Source organism: Schistocerca piceifrons, chromosome 1, assembly GCF_021461385.2.
Source record: "Schistocerca piceifrons isolate TAMUIC-IGC-003096 chromosome 1, iqSchPice1.1, whole genome shotgun sequence".
In the NCBI taxonomy this organism is placed as follows: domain Eukaryota; kingdom Metazoa; phylum Arthropoda; class Insecta; order Orthoptera; family Acrididae; genus Schistocerca; species Schistocerca piceifrons.
Window position 1 is genome coordinate 880879061 of NC_060138.1, and position 19876 is coordinate 880898936.

At 43.5% G+C, this 19876-nt stretch overlaps 1 protein-coding gene and 1 pseudogene across 1 annotated transcript in view; one reads left to right on the forward strand and one right to left on the reverse strand.

Annotated features, from left to right (window-relative positions):
* Positions 1-19489, reverse strand: part of LOC124776205 — a 332368-nt gene extending 312879 nt beyond the window's left edge. The window contains exon 1 of the mRNA XM_047251046.1: positions 19386-19489. The gene's annotated coding sequence lies outside the window, so the exon portion shown is untranslated. The remainder of the gene's footprint in view (positions 1-19385) is intronic.
* On the forward strand, positions 11676-11793 carry LOC124729196 (annotated as a pseudogene).
* Positions 19490-19876: the final 387 nt, after the last annotated feature.

Consider the following 19876-nt stretch of genomic DNA (forward strand, 5'->3'; position numbering starts at 1 on the left):
TTTGTCTCTCTTAATGTGACTGTCAGGATTGTTTGTAGCTGACAACAGTGTCAGGCCCCCGTCACCTGACGCCAGGTGTGTGAATATGAACTCTGCGTTGAAGGAGAATGCTAGAAACCTCTGAGTTGTGCAATAAGAAAAGCTTGTCTAACTGTTTCGCGCCACAAATCTTGCAGTTCAAGGTGTTTCCAGAGATCTCGCAACAATGAGTGCCCGGCACCTTTCTAGATTGCAGGACCGATGGCTGTCAATGTTTTCTTTAACGATAGCTTAACGTTGTTCACAGGAACAGTGACTATGTATCAGCAGAAATGCCTCTGCTCACTGAAAACTCACGTTCAGCAGTGCAACCCTACAGTAAAGCATCGAAATAGCTTTCGGAAGACATTCACAAGCAGATTTACTGAAAAATTCTCTATTTCAATTGCCATAATTTCTAAATTAAAAAACCTAACAATACAGCTGAGTATTTTGTGTCATTCTTGAGACACGTCTCTTCTGAACTCTTTGACGAAAGCTGACCATTTCAATCAAATCCTCTTCCATATTAATTATAGACAAATGTCATACAACACTTAATCTAACTCTTGTTACCTTAGTGTCTCAAATAGCGTAAGGCTACCACCGTATTATAATTACTTTTCAGTTTGAGATAATGTCCTCTGAACCGACTTTAAACACTAGTGAAATATCACGTATTGGAACTCTCAGCGTTACTAATCTGAAGCAAGAGCTTACGTAAAATTCAGCTAAGCAGTTATGAGAGCCGTGTCATTCTATACATGTTGATTGCGAAAGCGAGCCGTCAGTTTTCAACAGCCAGCTACAAGCGCAGCAAAGTTGCGGACTGCCACTTCTAGTGGTCTACATTGATGCTCTGGAGATAACATTGCTCTCATTCTCAAACATTTCGTCTGGGGCAAAATTACGGAACTACTGGAAGAGCCTGCGCAATAACTAGTGTGATAACGGCAAGATTTCACGCTGAGCCAAGGGTTGTCAACGCGCTGTAAATGCAAAATGTGTTTAATTGTTTTCTTCATCGTACGTTAAAACGTTTTTACTACAGGATTAACGAGCCACATCAGGGATTTATAAATATATTGGATTGACAACAGCAGCGCACGTTTCACTGTAAGCACTTAAGTCTTGTTCGGTGCATTGTTGGACTACTGAGAAGCTGTAGTCCATCTTCATGAGCATCCTCATGGAACCGTTGCGAGATTATCATTCAACTGCGTAAGGCTTCGGAGAAGCAAGTTTAGAATTTATCATCTGGCCGATGTCAAAGTCGTTGCAGATGGAATAATCGATTTGTCTGGAAAGAATGTTAGAGGAAATAGCTAGCAATCCTGTGGAAAGACCTTTTCTGGCTTTCGACTCCATTGGAATTAAGAGCAATCACGGAACCACAAACTTAGAAAAATCACGGTGCGCGGCTGGAGATTAGAAAGGCGTTCCTCCCAAACTAAAGGCACTTTCTTACCCAGTGCACCTCCCCGTTGTAATCACACTTTGTTGCGACTAAGTGGTACGTAGAACGTTAGCGGTCAATGTTGCTTCAGGTCATGAGATTATTTGTGGAAATATCGAGTAATCTGACATACTGAAAATTAGAGCTTGTCACTACTTACTCTGGGCCTTTTATTTTTACGTACGCTTTACATCCAACACTGAGGGTTTTTTTTTTTTTTAGCTTCTAATCTCCGACTCCACCACAGAATTGAACCTCCTCATGTGCATCTCCCAGTGCCAAGCGTTCTTTGAGGCTTTAGCAGATGTCACACTAAACTGTCGCTTTATATGTGCTGATTTTTCATGGCTTCTTTCATCTCTTGATCTTCCTAGTACCTCTTCGTTTGGCTCTAGTATCCATCAACTTTATTCACATGCTTTACATCTTAGCTGAGCGAAGATGCAGTAGCCGACGCCTGAAGTCAAATGAAGTGAGGTACGAAAAGTAGATGTTACTCCAGTTTCAATCATCGTAAGACATTACGCCAAGTGAATGATGGGCTGCTGTGACATACAGGATTAACCTCGGACCAGCGCGCCAAGGCTCACTGTTGTTCGTTAAATTACTAAAAGTGTAATTCAGATTCTGTGTAAAGAAGTAGGGATGAATATCACAACACTAAGGGATCTTTACATAGTCTAAACTTCATTCTAGTTTAAGTTTTTGGAGAACAGAAACGAGATAGAGCCTCATTATTCGTGTGTGCCGAATGACCGCCCAGTGAGGTGGTTCGTGCTAATCAGGACAGTTGTTGAGGAGGGGTCTAATAGTAAAGTTGCTAGAATTTCAGTGCGCGTCCTATATCAAGCAATCGCGACCAAGGCAGATAGTAATGGCATTTAGAAACAATAGCCTGATTTATGAGATACTAACGATACTTTTTATCAATGTTCATCTGTGTAAATGGATTATATTTGTGTATAGTAAGAGACCTATCCCCACGCCACATTTCATTCAACCTTATTGTTATTATTAAGCTATATATTAGACTATTCTTTCCAGGATTGGTGAAATGTTAGTGTGAAGTCTCCGAAGGACGTCAATGTTTCACAATCTCGGGACATTGCTTGTTTTCCGGGGGCGGCAGCTCATAAAGGCTTAGACCACATACCTGTAGTACGGAGAAACAACCTAAATGGCGTTTTAAAGTCTGAACTGTATTAAGAGGTTTTCTTTTCTGTTCTGAGAAGTTATGATTTTTTCATTTCTTTCAGTGTTTCCTTAATCGTTTGCATTTTTCTGTTGATAGCTTTCATTCTGATGAAAGTTTGTCCTTACGAATCACATTACAGCAAGTTCTCCATGCCTAGATACTTGTCATTTCTAATTCGTTTAACCTTACAAAAACTTTTGTGTTACAGTCAATGAAATTGCCGCGAAATTGTTGAAATTCTCTTTCCTTTTGCAAAGAAAGTTCCATAAAATGGCTTCATTACAGCTCCCCTTGAAATTAACTGAAGCCGTTCCTTTCTTGAAGCATTTACTGATCAGTTAGCTGACCACAAGAATGTGCTAGTTTGTGGTGTTTGCATAAACATCACATCCTGCAATCATTTCTAACAGCTCAACATTTTCATTCAAATCTGGAACATTTGCACCTTCCTAATCAGTGCAATTCTCAAACATTACTCCCATCTCTGAAACAATCACTTCAACTCCCTTGTTGTCGCATCAGTTCCCTGTAAAGAATAAGCGTCTTGCTTCTCAGAAGACAACGGTTCTACAGCTGTACTTCGAGTTTCCGCGAATATATTGGTACCTGAAGTACCAAATTCTCTCTCATTCTTGCATGTGCTACCTGACAGGATTTTGTATGTATCCACAGCAGTGTGTGTTCTTAACGTTTTGTCTACTAGTAATTTGATTAGTTGGTAATATACTTATCTCTAAAATATATTTCTTTGGGATAGTTTCACTTTCGTGTTCCAATATTTATCTCATTATTAGGCTCATTATTACGTCCTAAATCAGCACTGGAGAATGGTAGACTGAGTTGGAACTCTAAGGAATATTCAACAACTCATTTTCCACATACCTTTCACACTCCAAATCAAAATGTACTGAGCAGATAGGAGCATTTTCACACGAAAATGAACCAGCACGTTTGATTTGATTTTAACAGGAGAGCTGAAACAGCTTAGGTCTAACCCGTCACTGCCCGCACCGAAACTAGGTTTATTGTGCAGTATCGCTCCCTGTATATCTAGTAAAGCCAACCAGTGCCCTTAAATAGTGCAAGGCGTCCCTCTACCAGTTTTTTGTTAGATAATTTCTTCAGGTCTAGTTGCCCCGAAGATTCTGTATCTTTTACTCTCTAATGCCATGCATTCAAAGATTAGGTGTGATGCAGTTTCTTCACCCTCATCAGAGATCCTACATTTAGGGTCCTCTTCCATTATACCCATTGTGTATAAGTTCCCATGGCCGGTCATCAGTCCAGTCATGAGCTTGATCTCTTTCCTGTTCAATCCCAGGATTACAGAGCTGCTTTTAAAACATGGCTTGGGCATCATTACCTTACCATGTTTTTGTTTATGGACCTTGGTCCAATATCCTACGTGCTGTTTCCTAAGCCAGTTCCGTAGTTCTAATTTGATCATAGCCTTGGTGATTGTCAAGACAGGTTCCGGTTCAATAAATGGAGTTGTTGCCCCGATCCTAGCCAATCTATCGGCTTGTTCATTGCCACAGATCCCTGAGTGGCCAGGGACCCACACTAGGTACACCCTATTGCTTCCCCCTAGCTGCACCAGAGCCCTGCGGCAGTCTGCAACAATCTTAGATCTTGTTGCAGGAGCTTCCAATGATTTCAGGGCTGCCTGGCTGTCTGAATAGATGTAGATGCTACGGTCATTGTAGCACCTACTCATATTCTCCTCCACACAAGCCCTGATTGCAGTAATTTCGGCTTGGAATACAGAGGCCAGTTTCCCTAGAGAGATACTGCTCTCCAGTGTTGGCTGAACCCCGTAGATCCCTGCCCCAGCGCCTTCATCTGTTTTCGACCATCGGTGAACCAAATGATGTCCCCCGTACGGTGTCTAACTGTTTTCTCCCACTGCTCCCTACTTCCAATTATTATATTGTAAGGCTTGTCGAAGCAGTTAGGAGTTATTATATAATCAGCGGGCATTTCCCCAGCCATACCTATATGTACCTCACTCACTATGTTAGTGTGTGATTCTGGATATCCAAATGAGACCCGTTTACAAGCATTTATCAAAAAAAAAAAAATGGTTCAAATGGCTCTGAGCACTATGCGACTTAACTTCTAAGGTCATCAGTCCCCTAGAACTTAGAACTACTTAAACCTAACTAACCTAAGGACATCACACACATCCATGCCCGAGGCAGGATTCGAACCTGCGACCGTAGCAGTCGCGCGGTTCCAGACTGTAGCGCCTTTAACCGCTTGGCCACTCCGGCCGGCAAGCATTTATCCATTTTCATGTCGTCGCATTGTTTTTGGGAAATTATGAAACTTGATTCCTAACTTGTCTGGTGTCGTTAGTACAACTGACGATCGCGCAGCAAACCATTATTCTTCATTTAAAAAGTTACTCTAAAAATCCCTCAATACATCAATAATTACGGTGCGACTTTGTGCTCAATTGCCAGCCACTAATAAAAATTCACTATGCCATAAACGCAATTACAACACAATACGTTATGGCAGTTTAGGACTACTGAGTGCGGGCTGGGTTCACTCTGACGTCAGTGGGCGCTGCTACTGCGCATACATCTCGTGATCTACACCGTGTATTCTGCTGTTCATTGTGTGTACCACTTGGTTAGTTTCACACGCACCAGGTCACATCGCATCTAAATTACATTTCAACATTGTGCAAAAAAAACTGGGAACAAAGGAGACTGAAGTGCTGACTTCAGTTCTGGGCTACAGTAGGGCTGTGAAACCTCCGAAGCGCTTGCAGCACTTAGAACCGGCGGCTCTGTTCCGGCTCGGCTCGGCTCGGCCTGCTGCGCCGGGGACTGCCCCAATTGCACACGTACTGCCCGTGGCAGCAGCAGCGGCAGCGGCAGGTCGCCGCGACCCGCCCCGCCGGCGGCCAACTTTCAAACCCCGCCGACCGACCCACATACTGGACGACCGGCTCCACAGCTGACTGCGCCGCGGCGCAATCCATCAGGCCGGGGGCTACAGCGCCTCGCGTCAGCGGGACCTACTCAACACACTGACGCTTCCAGATCTTCCCCTCGCTCAGCCTCTTTCTCCCACTTCTCGCATCAATGTCAGAGTCCCATTCCAAAATTAAGGTCTGGTGGTCAATATTTAAGTGAACAAGTTTCGCGCATGCACCACTGTCTACAGACCCTTTATGGAACTACTGCAGTGCTGATTTAATGCAGTAGTCGTTTTCGAGTCGGCGAGAGCAGATCGCAATGGCTGAGACCATCTTAGATCCCGCTAGTTGTGAAGTCCGCAATGTGATGCTTTTGCTGTAAAAAGGGTCTTCAGCTACTGAAATCTGTCTTGAGTTATGCCTGGTGTATGGACCTGATTAATGAGTGACAAGCATGTTCGAGAATGGTGTCGAGAATTAACAAATGTTCACGGTGAACAGTGCAGTGGCAGGTCTAGTATTCAGACCGATAACATCGTTGATCAAGTGAACCGAAAACTTCGAAGTGATCCAACATTCCAAAATGTTGCTGTAACCTCAATTTACAAGACTGTCACTGAACAACTTGTATATCACATTGTGCGAGGTAGGTTCCAAAAATTGTCACTGATTAGCACCAAGAACGCTCAACTCACCTCGGTTTTTGGAGCGCTGCAGCCAAGACAGAGATGATGCGTTCTCACACATTGTTCAGGACGACGAGACGTGGCTATCTTACACCAACGCAGAACATAAACAACAGTCACCACAAGACGGCCATTCAAGTTCATCCAAACCAAGAAAGTTTAAGCAACATCCTTCCTCGAATCGATAAAGGATGGCTACCGTACTTTGGGACGAAAATGGTGTTCTTCTGATTGATTTCACGGACCGTGGGTTAACAATTACAGCTGATTTGTACTGTGAAACGCTAAGCAAACATACGTGCGACCCAAATTAGACGCCGCGGCAACTGTCGTTCGGCACTGTCCTCCTCCACGACGACACACACCCTCATATCGCTGATAAAACCAAGGAGAAGATTCAAGATTTTTCGTTGTGAACTTTTTGTCACCTTCCGTTCAATACCTATCTTTCGCAAAGCTGTTATTTCCTCTTCTTGCATTTGAAAAAGTGGCTGGGTGAACAAAGATTTCAAAACGATGATGATCTCAAGAAAGAATGGCTTTACCAATACGTTCAATTCCCCGACGGCAGACTTCTATGTTTGTGGGTTATAAGAGCTGGTGCAGCGTTACAGAAAGTGTATAAACGTGAAAGCCGGTTACATCGAAGAGTAAAGTAGATATGGTATGCATTAATGATTATGTTTGGTTGATGGGGTGTTCAACTACGCGGCTATCAACGCCCGTACAGTCCCAATTTTTTCACACTCCAATTTTTTTACGCAGGCCAATCTAGCCACTATCACGAATTGTTATTATGATGATTATGATGAGGATGAAATTATGAGGACAACACAAACACGCAGTCCCCGGGCAGAGAAAATCCCCAACCCGGCCGGGAATCGAACCCATGACCCCGTGATCCAGGGGCAGCAACGCTAGCCACTATATCACGAGCTTCGGACAGTATGCATTAAAATATTAGTCAATAGAAACCTTTTCTCCTGGGCTTTTTTAATGGCAACACGGACCTTACTTTTGCAATACGCCTCGTACTTGCTAGAAGCTAACAACACACAGTATCTGTCAAGTAACACAGTGAGACCGACACTTTAAGAACTTTCAATTCGTGTGCTGTTCTCAGCGATTATAGACACATTTCAAGAAAGAAATACAGAAGTTTTTACTCTTCTGAGAGGAGCAGAACTTAAACCTCGGTAATCGCTAACGTCACTAAGTCGTTTTAGACCCAGCATCATAGGAGATAATTTCCTTGCACTGACCTTTTCAAAATCCCTGTATTATGGGAAACCGCAATCACTGGTTATACAATGTTAATTATAATCCATCTTGATTGCAAAAATGTTTATTTACATGACCGATTTCGGTTCCTCTAGAATCATCTTCAGATATGCAATTTCGGTTACAGGAGTAACCCGTCCATACACAACAACCTTCACATGCTGCGTCACATACATGTGAAGGTGGTTGTGTGATGCAATTGCTTTTTATTCTTCTGTTCCAGTTGTTTACGTACATTCTGTGAAACTACAAATGTACTCTCTAAGTTTGCTACTTTCAAATAAACGAAGCGAGAGCGGACTGCCAACAAAACATTGTTTACTACAGTACAACAACTGGCACAACCACGACTCGAACCTGGGACCCCTTGTACGACAAATTAACGCTCTACTGATTCCCCCACGGGAATTCTTCACGACAGACGCTCACGGTAATGTTTTTCTTGCGTTCCGTTCTTCGAGTGTTACTACTTGCCGTTTACGCACGTTCTCCCGGATAAGAGCACAAAGTATAGCGAAGCTTTGGATGATGTTCTGTCGATATACAACTTTTGATGCCAATCTGACTGGCATCTGGAGGTTTGGGTATAAGTGCCAAGTACATGTAAACCAGTGTGAACACCTGACAGAGGTAAGAAGGCCACGTTCTCGAGTCCTACGGCGAGAACTGTAGCTGCTGCAGTGCCCCTATACATGGAGTCTCGTGTATTACCCTCAATCATGTACAGACAAAACAATCGTGAACAATTGCTACTTACGTCTAGTATTATTTCACTTAAGTCCTTTCATCATTAATCGTAATCTCCATTATTTTTAAAAGCTGTATGTTGTTGGATAGCACCTTGCTTTCTTCAATCCCGTCTTTCCTTGCCCTCTATCTTTTCTGCTCTAGGTGACTCTTCTCATTAACTCTGTTTTCTAAATAGTGGCGCTGTGTTGGTTCACGGGGCTATGCAAATCAATGTTTATAAATTAATGGAACAATTTTGTTAACATACTGTTGATTTTAACAATAAATGGATTCTACGATTCCTTCTCAAGTTTCGTTATTTTGCATCATTCAGGAAGCGAAAAAGTATAAAATTGCGGTTTAATGTTCCTAATGTCTCTGACGGGTTACTCGAATATAATCTAAGATCGAACATGAGACCTGCCCGTGTAGTGCGCGCGTTAAAACCTAGCTTCTGAGATTCTGGGAGGATCATCATCTCCGTAATGAATACGACCGTCGGATTAACAACGAGGTCCGTTATGCTAGTTAGCCTGGATGTGGTATTCAGGCGTTTGCCACATCCGTGAATACCGCGCTGGTACCTACGAGCCGCCTCAGTCACACGATTCGCCAACATTTAGAAACTGTACGCACACTTTCACAAGTGATAACATTAGACGCAGACAGATGTGGCATAGGAATTCTGTCCCAGAGAAGGGTGGGGTGGGAGGAGGAGGATGACGACACGAATGCCATCCGGTCACACTCTACACTTCAGTCACCAAACCCAGACTAACAGGCTGATCCCGTGGTGAAATGGGATAAAGTCATCAAAAAGAAGACATTAAGGTCAAAAGTGAGAATCAATTCTATTCTATTCTATCACTTGCGCCTTGTCCCGCAGCTACGCAGGATCGGCCATGGTTAATCGAATTTGCATGTTAAAGTTAAGTGGTGGCCGGATGCCCTTCCTGCCGCCACCCCCCAGGCGGAATTAGTGTACCCCAACTGTCCGTGACTAGTGGAATCCATGAAATAGAGTGAATGTGTGCAGATGGCTGCGAGCTGTGTAACTGAGGCGGAACGTGGGGACCAGCCCGGTTTTATCCGAGCGGGATGTGGAAAACCGCCTAAAAACGACATCCAGGCTGGCCGGCACACCGGCTCTCGTCGTCAATCCGCCAGGCGGATTCGATCCGGGGCCGGCGCGGCTACCTGAGTCCAGGAAGCAGCGCGTTAGTGCCTTCCGCTACCCTGGCGGGTCGAGAGAGCTTCTTTTCAAATACCAGCGTCAATTAAGAAATCAGCATTGTGGCATCTTTCAAATCTTAGGCGAGAGTCGATACAGGAAATTATCCCAGCTGTCCAAAGTTATTAAAAAAACTGCGTCACGCCGTCGACTCAATGAAGACGCGACAATATACAGTACATTTTCAAGTATGTGGCTGGTTTTATCACGTTCTAGGATACAGAATTAAGTGCTTTCAAAATGGTTCAAATGGCTCTGAGCACTACGGGACTCAACATCTGAGGTCATCAGTGCCCTAGAACTTAGAAATACTTAAACCTACCTAACCTAAGGACATCACACACATCCATGCCCGAGGCAGGATTCGAGCCTGCGACCGTAGCGGTCGCGCGGTTCCAGACTGTAGCGCCTAGAACCGCTCGGCCACTCCGGCCGGCTCAAGTGCTTTATCTGGAATAAGTAGCGTTCATAAGAAGCAAGTGCTTAGTCAGATCCTCTTACGAATGCATGATAGGAGCACCCACGTTCTCCATATATACAAACAATTGTCCATGTTTCATTTGCTCAATAGTAATGTTTGAAGAAGTGAAGTATTGTTTATGATTTTCTTTGAATATGGATCCACAGTTGCTGGAAATTTTTGAAATGACTGCAGACAGCCTGAAAAGCAACTGCTTGGTTTATTGTTGACATTCAACAATTTCGGTCTTAAATCGGTATCAAGTACCGTATTTACAAAATGAAAGATCTAACAGAACCTTAAAATGCCTTAAGGACAAAATTTTACAACAGTACGATAAATTATTCAAGGAACTGACAGTTTCGTAATGGTCTGGAGTCATTTCAGGAATGAAAATATTATCGCTGGATATATAAGGAAATTTAGTTTCATTTCCACAAAAGTATCGTGCATCACCTTGGACGTGTTTAAATTCATAATAAGGCACGTAAATAAGGGAGGCAAAAAGTCGCGTAACATTGAATTAATCTCACAGATTAAACTACGCAGTTAAATATAAAACGATACGAAGCCAAACGTTCAGGTAGAATTAGTTCTCGTGGTGATTGATTGATTCTGATTTCAGCATACTGTGTTGGGGTATTTGGGCTAAGACATTAACAAATGCAGTGCAAGAACTCATTGTTAACTACGCTAGCATCTGCAGGAAACAAACCGAGCGAGGTGGCGCAGTGGTCAGCATATCGGACTCTTTCGCGAGGACAACGGTTCAAACCCGCGTAAGGCAACCAGATATAGGTTTTCCTTGACTTCCCTAAGTTGCTCCAGGCAAGTGCCGCGATGGTTCCTTTGAAATGGCACGGCCGATTTCCTTCCCCATGCTTGACACAATCAGAGCTTGTGCTATGTCTCTGATGACCTCGATGTCGACGGGACGTTAAACCTAATTCCCTCCTTCCTTCCTGCAGGAAATATTTTTTCTATACTTTCTACCGTAAATTTTCCATTCATTTCGATGAAGATATTCCAGTTAATTATGCGTTCTCTAAAAGAGTTAGGATTCGCTGTTCTACACCTTCACCCACTTTACGATTTATTTTGTTCCTCACAAGAATGCTTAATATAATGTAGCCCACACTTGTAAATTTATATTACATCTTTTAATATACTAGAATACCTGCAGTCTCGATACTGAAAATTGCCTTATCCTGTATTTATTAAGTTGCTACATGTTGAGTCTATGAAAAGAGCTATCTTAATTTGAAATATGTTTGTCACTTCCACACAGCATCTAAAACTTCTATCTAAATTTAACATTTCTGGAGGAAGTTAACATCCTGTGGACACCTAGTGCAAGCTCCGACCGGAGAGGGATGGGGAATGCGTCCACCAGTGGCTACGCTCAATGAACCACTCCACCACCTCAGTCACGGGAAGCACGAGAAACCTAAACCAGAATGGCAGACCGAAGTTCGAATGTAGCAACCGCCGCGCCACGTCGCCCGGCTGCTTTACTTTGAGGAACCATGTGATACTATGTATTATTGATAAGACTGGCAAACTGATTGATTAGAGGTGTCAGAATTGAATCTTTTAACTTTGTCAGCATTTCTTAAAATTCATCATAGGCACAGAGTAACTGCAAGTAAAATTTACGATCGAAATCTATCTGGGGCTATTATGTTCCTTGGGCAACGGCCTTGCCGCAGTGGATACACCGGTTCCCGTGAGATCACTGAAGTTAAGCGTTGTCGGGCGTGGTCGGCACTTGGATGGGTGACCATCCAGGCCGCCATGCGCTGTTGCCATTTTTCGAGGTGCACTCAGCCTCATGATACCAATTGAGGAGCTACTCGACCAAATAGTAGCGGCTTCGGTCAAGAATACCATCATAACGACCGGGAGAGCGGTGTGCTGGCCCCACAACCCTCCTATCCGCATCCTCCCTCTGAGGGTGACACGGCGGTCGCATGGTCCCGGTAGGCCACTCGTGACCTGAAGACGGAGTGCTATTATGTTCCTTAGTGACAGTTGGAAACAAAATCAACTTTTTCTGGCCTCTTTGTATGCTTGCTACCAGCTGGATGGATCTCTTCGGAGTTTTGGTTGTAATCCGTCAAATTCTACCACAGAAGATGTAATTTTAGACAGTATATAATCAGAAAAGAAACCAAATTTCGACAGTTTTCATGAAGGATATTCAACTTGTGCTGTCGACGGCTACTCTTGGGGTATTCAAGTTAAAGTTAGTTTAAATCCGTTCTGTGCTCATTTTGTGAGTCCTTCGAGACTGGCACTTTATTAGCATAACCATTTCTTGTCTGGCAGGAGGAACTTAGCTTTGCTGTATATGACAATTTAATATCATTATATGTTTCCAGGAGAGCTTCTGTAAAGTTTGGAAGGTAGGAGACGAGGTACTGGCAGAAGTGAAGCTGTGAGGATGGGTCGTGAGTCGTGCTTGGGTAGCTCAGCCGGTAGAGCACTTGCCCGCGAAAGGCAAAGGTCCCGAGTTCGAGTCTCGGTCCGGCACACAGTTTTAATCTGCCAGGAAGTTTCATCATTATATGTACTGGCAAATAAAAATGGTTAACTCTTTATTCATAACGTCTTTAGAAAACTACCAACGCATGGTCTAATAGATCGTGGGGTTCCGGGTTCGATTCCCGGAAGATTTAGAGATTTTCTTCGTCGTGGACTAGATGTTCGTGTTATTTCGTATCATGTTCATCAACACGCAAACAGCGGACGTGTCGTCAAACAAGAAAACGTTTTCATTTTAGTTGTAAGTTTAACATAGATTTGTTTCGGTATTAAAATCATATGAATATATTCCAAATATAAAATTCTGAGTAACGAGACTTCCGATTGATTCACTGGACAATAGCTATGCCATATGGAGCTGTTACGTCTGACATCCAATACAGAGTTACCACGCGAACAAGAGAAACAGGAAAACCAGAATAAAATACTGATCGGCAGACAAACACTGTCCGGTGTCTGGTCAGACATTACCAACCGGTGATAAACAGCGCCGTACCTTCGACGCATCTACACTGCTTTGTAATACAAAGCGCAACGTGGAAATGAGTCCCGGATTACAGCTTCATCATTTCGTACAGCTAAAACCACGTTATCGTTAGGGCTCAATGCCGTTCTTTGTCCCATAGAAGTGGCGGCAGCAGTAACTACATCGTTTCCGTTTGTTCCCTGCTAAGTTACGTAACAGCTTCCATGAAATACTGTTACCATTCGGTATGGAGCACTCTCATAGTCTGTATCTGAAGGAAGGTGGTATTCAAAAGGCATTTCAGCTGAGAGGAACGAAACAAAAAATGCGTCATGGCTTTGTTAGAAAATCATGACGAAATCACCCAGAATTGGATTTATGTTTCCCGCGAAAACCAGGATTGGCGAAGTAGTTACCACACTCCATCAGAATGGAGAAGCCACAGTGCCACATCCTTCCGCCAGGCATTTTCTTGACCCATATGTTATGACAATTTATGGAAACCACATCAATGTTCTCTCCTGTACTACAAAAAAAAAATGAGCCTTACAGTTACGACCATCGTAGGTGTACTGTTCCTCAGTATTTATTTTTTCTGAAAAATGAAGTATTTAGACTGCTTTAGTAACTTTATGCGCTCTTAACACTCCTGCCCGACAGGTTATGTCTTCCCTGGTTGCACAGGAAAATACACTGACATAGTGTTTACACACAGTGGTCAGAGACTCTGGAAAGCTAATAATGTTGCAAGGTACCTTTTGCTGAGAAATAAGCGTTGAAAATCGATACGTTGCGCCTTTTCCGAGTCATTAGAACTGAAGTTGGCCAGTCAAGGCGTTGCGCCCCCAAATTCAAGCGACCCGCCAGAGACTGTGTCAACAAAAGATATCTTTTAGTTTCCTAAACCCGAACAATTAAGTGCTAATTAAATCGGAAACGACGCAACGTATCTAATTTTTTCTTAATTATTTCTCAGCAAGACCTGCTCTGCAACACCCTTACAAGCTTTTCAGACTGTTTCTGTCCATTATGCGTTCTATACTTTTAGCAGGGATCAGAAATTCATCCACTGATATGCTTCGCCCGATTAAAGCTATGTGGCTTGCCGGAATGGTTATAACCCGTAACCTTTTCATTTCGTGGGCAAATGCTCTGCTGAGTGATGTATCCAGGAGCATCTCACGGCCCGTCCTCACAGCTTTACTTCCACCAGCAGCTCATCTCCTACCCTCCAAACTTCACGGAAACTCTTCTGGACGACAGGATATTGCAGAGAAATGGGTTGGGTAGAGCCCATAAGATTACTGCGTCGTTCAGTCTGCAGCAAAGTCAGGGCTGTTTTGAAACTTCCTGTTAAATTAAAACTGGGTACCGCTAAGAGGTTACGGATTTATTCTGGAAACAAATGTCTAGATTGCGGCTAAACCATTTCGTCACATGTTTCTTCTACGAGTGCGAATCGAGCGAAGTTTACAAGAAAACTTCTGTTAAATTTCAGAAGCATACGTACTGATGGAAGTACATCTATGAGGGCAGGTCGTGAGTCATGCTTGGATAGCTCAGCCTGCAAGGCAGCTCTGCACGTTCGGTCAGGGGACTAGCCGCCCTCTGTAATAAATGTTCTCATCGGTAGAATTTGAATGATGTCATTCGACCACTAACAAAAAATCTACGAAGAAACATCGAAATAAAGACCAAAACGTCCCGGTACAGCACACTATTTTAATCTGCGAATCTCAAATCAGTGCATATTCCGCTAAAGAGTGAAAGATTCATTCTGGAATCTATCCATCACTGGAAATTTTCGCCTAGCCCGTTTTTCGAATGTTTCTTCAACAGCTATGTATGTATCTTGAACGCTGTGAGATTCTCCAATGAGAATCTCTTGTCATTCTTCTGGTTGGACACCATTCCAGCTAGCTGTATTTTTATTCTGCACTATTTTCATGCGGGGCCCATTTTCAAAGGCATCTATAAACAGTAGTGAAGTTGGCATGAGCATTTCGAGGACATCTAACATCAAAGGCAGGCACTACGCATTGATTCATCCTGTGATTCAGAGAGCACAGTGATACAATTAAAAACATCGAGAAGCTTCACGACACTTTTAGCACAGCTGAAATTTAGTCATCGGAAGTTGAACAAACATTTCTATGGGATCAGCGGAGAGGAAGAAGATCCAAACCACACATTTCTGCAATGTCCTCGGATCACTTACCACAAACATACTTTGAAGTAATCTTCGGGCTCTGTCATCAGTTCCCAAGCAGCCTCCAAACGTTGTCACCGTCCAACGACATAGAAAGTATAAAATCCTGTCGGAATTCGTCAACAGTGCCAAGACCCCGTTACAGCTTCCTGCGCTGCTAATATAATGCTATTGGTACTTAGCATGCCAGGGGAAGACTAAAGCACAACTGACTATATTCCCACGCAGCAGAATGTGAAACATTCATATGTACTTTATGTCTAAATATTTTTGTGTGCGTGTGCAGTACCTGTGTATCCTGTGTTATATTTTCGTAATATTTTTACTCAATTCAGGATACAGTGGTTGTAAAATTTGTTTTATGTCGAAATCTGTTCTTTGTTAAGCCTGGGTGACTTCATACCAGGGTAAGACAGACATGTCTACTGCCAATTGTCAATAAAAACTGCTGTGTAACATTTCCGGTGCTGAGAGGTCTTTATGGGCACGTATCGAAGACAGTATTAGAAGCAGTAGTGCAGAATAAAATAACATTCTGGTAGAATAATGTCCTTCAGAGTCTCTTTTTTTCGTATCAGATAAGAGCCAACAAAATTCAATCTTAAACGACGATGGTTGAGATAGTGTATAAATGTTAGCAAGATGTATTTCCTAGGTGTAACTAGAACTGTTGCTGCTGCTGCCCAGTTTGTGTCATCATAGGCTAAACACCATTAGCCGAACTCACGAAAATAGAAATTCTCCCGTACAGCGATGTAAACTGGACGCCGACTGCCCTCCGCTATCTAGCAGACGATGCCGGTGAAAGCTTCCGTCAGCGGTGCAACGCTAGCATGCCTAACGCTTCAATTTAATATTACTCAACTGGCCATTGCACGCTGCTGGATTTGTGCAATCCAAGAGAACGAAAGCCTAGTACGGTAGCTCAGTATCACACTAAGGTTTGCCGGCGGAAGTGGCCGCGCGGTTCTGGCGCTGCAGTCTGGAACCGCGAGACCGCTACGGTCGCAGGTTCGAATCCTGCTTCGGGCATGGATGTGTGTGATGTCCTTAGGTGAGTTAGGTTTAACTAGTTCTAAGTTCTAGGGGACTAATGACCTCAGCAGTTGAGTCCCATAGTGCTCAGAGCCATTTGAACCATTTGAACCACACTAAGGTTTCATAAAATTCTTTCAACGGGGGTGTGTGTGTGTGTCAAAACTGTTCACTGCCAGTGAACGAAGCCGACATGATGCTAAATGTCAATCCCAGCCCGGTGCGCGAGATGGAACACCGCAAGCCCGCGAGAACCGATCTTACTCGCCTGTAACCGTTTTGCATACAATGAGCACTTTATTACTCATGCAAACAAGCGGATCTCAAGCCCACAATTTTTTTTCTGCCATCGTTGCAGCTTTCACGCCAAGCTCAGCTTGCAGCTGCTTTATAGCGGACCAAAAATTAACATATCGTAAAAATATTCCGTTCAGCATTTTTTTGTACGATAATGCAGAAAAACCTATTATTACAATTTTAAAGACTCAGATTTTACCAAATAACTAAAACAATTCTTTAAGAGCTTTCCTTTATTCTGGTACTAATTCGTCCTCCATTTAATCTATGATAAAAAGAACAGGTCGAAGGCATGTTATATAATACTGAACCTTCTTGTTCAAGCAAACATGTTAGGTTACCCTGTTGATATTTACACAATATTGTATGGAATGACACTTTGGTCTAGAGTTTATTTGGGCTGTAATATTTGTGACTGCATATCTAAGCCCACAAAAGCCAACGTGAACACATTTTATTATTGTTTTTGTAGGCTTGATTATTGCCAGTACATGACAGCTCAACTGACTTTGTGCTAGAACACCTCGTGCGCCAAGTACCGGCGACGAGAGAGTAGAAAAAGCTGTTTCCCGGAATCTCATTACCTTGCGGAAATAAGTTCTGGTCTAAAGCGTTCGTTATGAGGGTTGTCAGCTGTTTACGGCCAGTCGATACAGATTGGGAAAAGGTAACTTTAATTTCTGCGGGGCTCCAAAAGCCGAGTTTGCTGCCTCGAATCAGGGGCGTGGTTGTTGGATTTAAATGTGCCTTTACTCGGACTTCTATACGGATTAAGACTCAGATGAGACAACGAAAATACGTGCAGTGAATACGTGTTTAAGGGGTATGTCATCGAAATAATACAGACTGTAGCATATGCTGTATTCAAACATCACGAATCTAATCTCACTAAATCAATTAAACTCTAAACAGAAGATCTCTGGGCAGTAGTTTCAACAGTGCAGGAAATCACTGTTTCGCAGATTTAATATTCTCGTATCTTCTGCTCATAATCAGTCTGTCATGTTTGCTATGAGACTGAAGGGTCGGGTTCGAACCGAACTCATTGGCGATCGAAGGCTGTGAGCACCAAAATCTTAAAACTGTAGTTGTCAGAGTATTTTCTCTTGCCAATGTGAACGGTACCATTAATAGTGCAGTAACTGCACTCCTGCCGAAAAAGCTAGAGAAGGTGTAGCCGATTAAGCTTGTCAACATAGGTCGTTTACACAGAAACGATCGTTATTTACATTTTTATATCTGCACACAATAAATTTCTTTGAGTGCGTTGTCAATGTTCATAATCAGAGTGTATTTCAAGTTTTGACGTTTGGTTGTAAGACATGGAAGATTACTGCCTTTCAAAAACTGAGTTTGGATAGCAAGCAATTGAAATAGTAGTGGTGAAATAGTAGTGGGTGGAGCAAACAGTCGCGAATTGATAGCCTAAGGAGCAAGGAAGTTCACTGCTTGACAACATAAGCAGATATCTAAAAAACAGCCTCAAGAAAGATAGGTCTATGTCCTTAGACAACATCCAAGAGCAAGTTGTATGTCAGCAGCCTGAAGATTGTAATGTTTCTAGACGTACGGAGGCCTCTATTCATGAGTGAATATGAAATGTTTGATTATGATATGATAAGCAAACATATCCTCCTCACTTTGTAATACTTCTCATTGCGACACTTGAGCTTGTTGAGCCAAATACGAGGGTTGGAACTTTAATAGTGGCAACTGTTTATTTACAGCTCGTACAAAATAAATACTTGTTTAAAAGTTATATTGACCTTAAAAATAGTCACCAGCATTGTGTGTAGCCCGTTGACAGTGATGTGGAAGTCGTATGATCCCCTTAGCAGTGCCACTTGTGTTGACAGTTCGAGCAGCGTTGTCTATTTCCCGACGAATTTGTAGCAGTTCTGAAGGGAATGCCGTGAAGTGTTTCCTTCAGTTTAGAAATCGACTTGAACTCACGAGGGCTTAAGTCAGGGGAGTGCAGTAGGTGGTATAGCAGTTAGCAACCCCATCAGTCACACAAATCAGTAACGGCTTGCACTGTACGTGCTTGAGCGTTGTCCTGCAAAATGATGGTCAGGTCCTGCAGAAAGTGTCATCACTTCTGTCGCTATGCTGTTCACTTTTGGAACACAACCTACGACCAGCTTAGAGACAGAAGTGATAACACTTTCTGCAGGACCTGACCATCATTTTGCAGGACAATGCTCAAGCACGTACAGTGCAAGCGGTTACTGATTTGTTTGACTGATGGGGCTGCTAAGTGCTGTACCACCTACTGCACTCCCCTGACTTAAGCCCTCGTAAGTCTATATCTAAACTGAAGGAAACACTTCACGGCATTCGCTTCAGAGCTGCTACAAATTTGTCGGGGAATAGACAGCGCCGCTCGAACTGTCAACACAACTGGCACTGCTAAGGGGATCATACGACTTCCGCATCACTGTCAACGGGCTACACGCAATGCTGGTGACTACTTTGATGGTCAGTAAAACTTTTAAACACGTATTTATTTTGTACGAGCTGTAAATAAATAGTTGCCACTATTAAAGTTCCAACCCTCGTATTATAGCATGGTTTGAAACGTAAATTCACATTCCCCAGCCGAAGAACTACACAGATACGTTAACCTGTTGCACAAGATAAAACACGATTGTCGTTAGCAAAGCAGCGTAGGGATGCGTTTCTCAGTACAGGCACATCGCCACACAGTGATCCCAGGTTCTAGACCTATAATAGCACATCTGTAAATACACAAAAGCAGCCTCACAGCATGGATGAGGGACATCACCGCACCGACAGCTGGATGTCCGGTCGATGCTGTTGACAACGTGCAAATTGCGCGTGTGACTTACGTATTGTAGCGCGAGTGTAGCTGGCGGCTCGGACTGGAGTGCGCGCAGAGAGACGTGTAGCGCGGCGAGCCTTCCCGTCAGCTGTGCCGGTGTAACTGAACCTGCCGCACAACAATCCTTCCCGCGACGCCACTCAGCCGACCGCTGCGCCCAGGGGAGGGGGCAGCCGTGCGCTCATTGGTCCGCTGTGAGCGCGGCGCAACGGCCGCGGGTTCGAGCCTCGTCGCTTGCGGTCATCTACAACACTGGGTTCGACACACGACCAGTGTCTGTGGCACTTGCATAGCTGAAGGACCCTATACACGACCAATTTCGTGGCAGCCTGGGCACAAGACCATTAATCCGTTGATCGTTAAATAACAAAGTTAAAGGGGCGTGTACACCTGTGCATCTTGCGGCTCATCGCCGTGCGGCTGTGCTTGCCCAACACGCAAGTAGAGGCACGCGTGTATGCGCATGCATCTTTCTCAGCTTGTGCGCATGAGTGATCC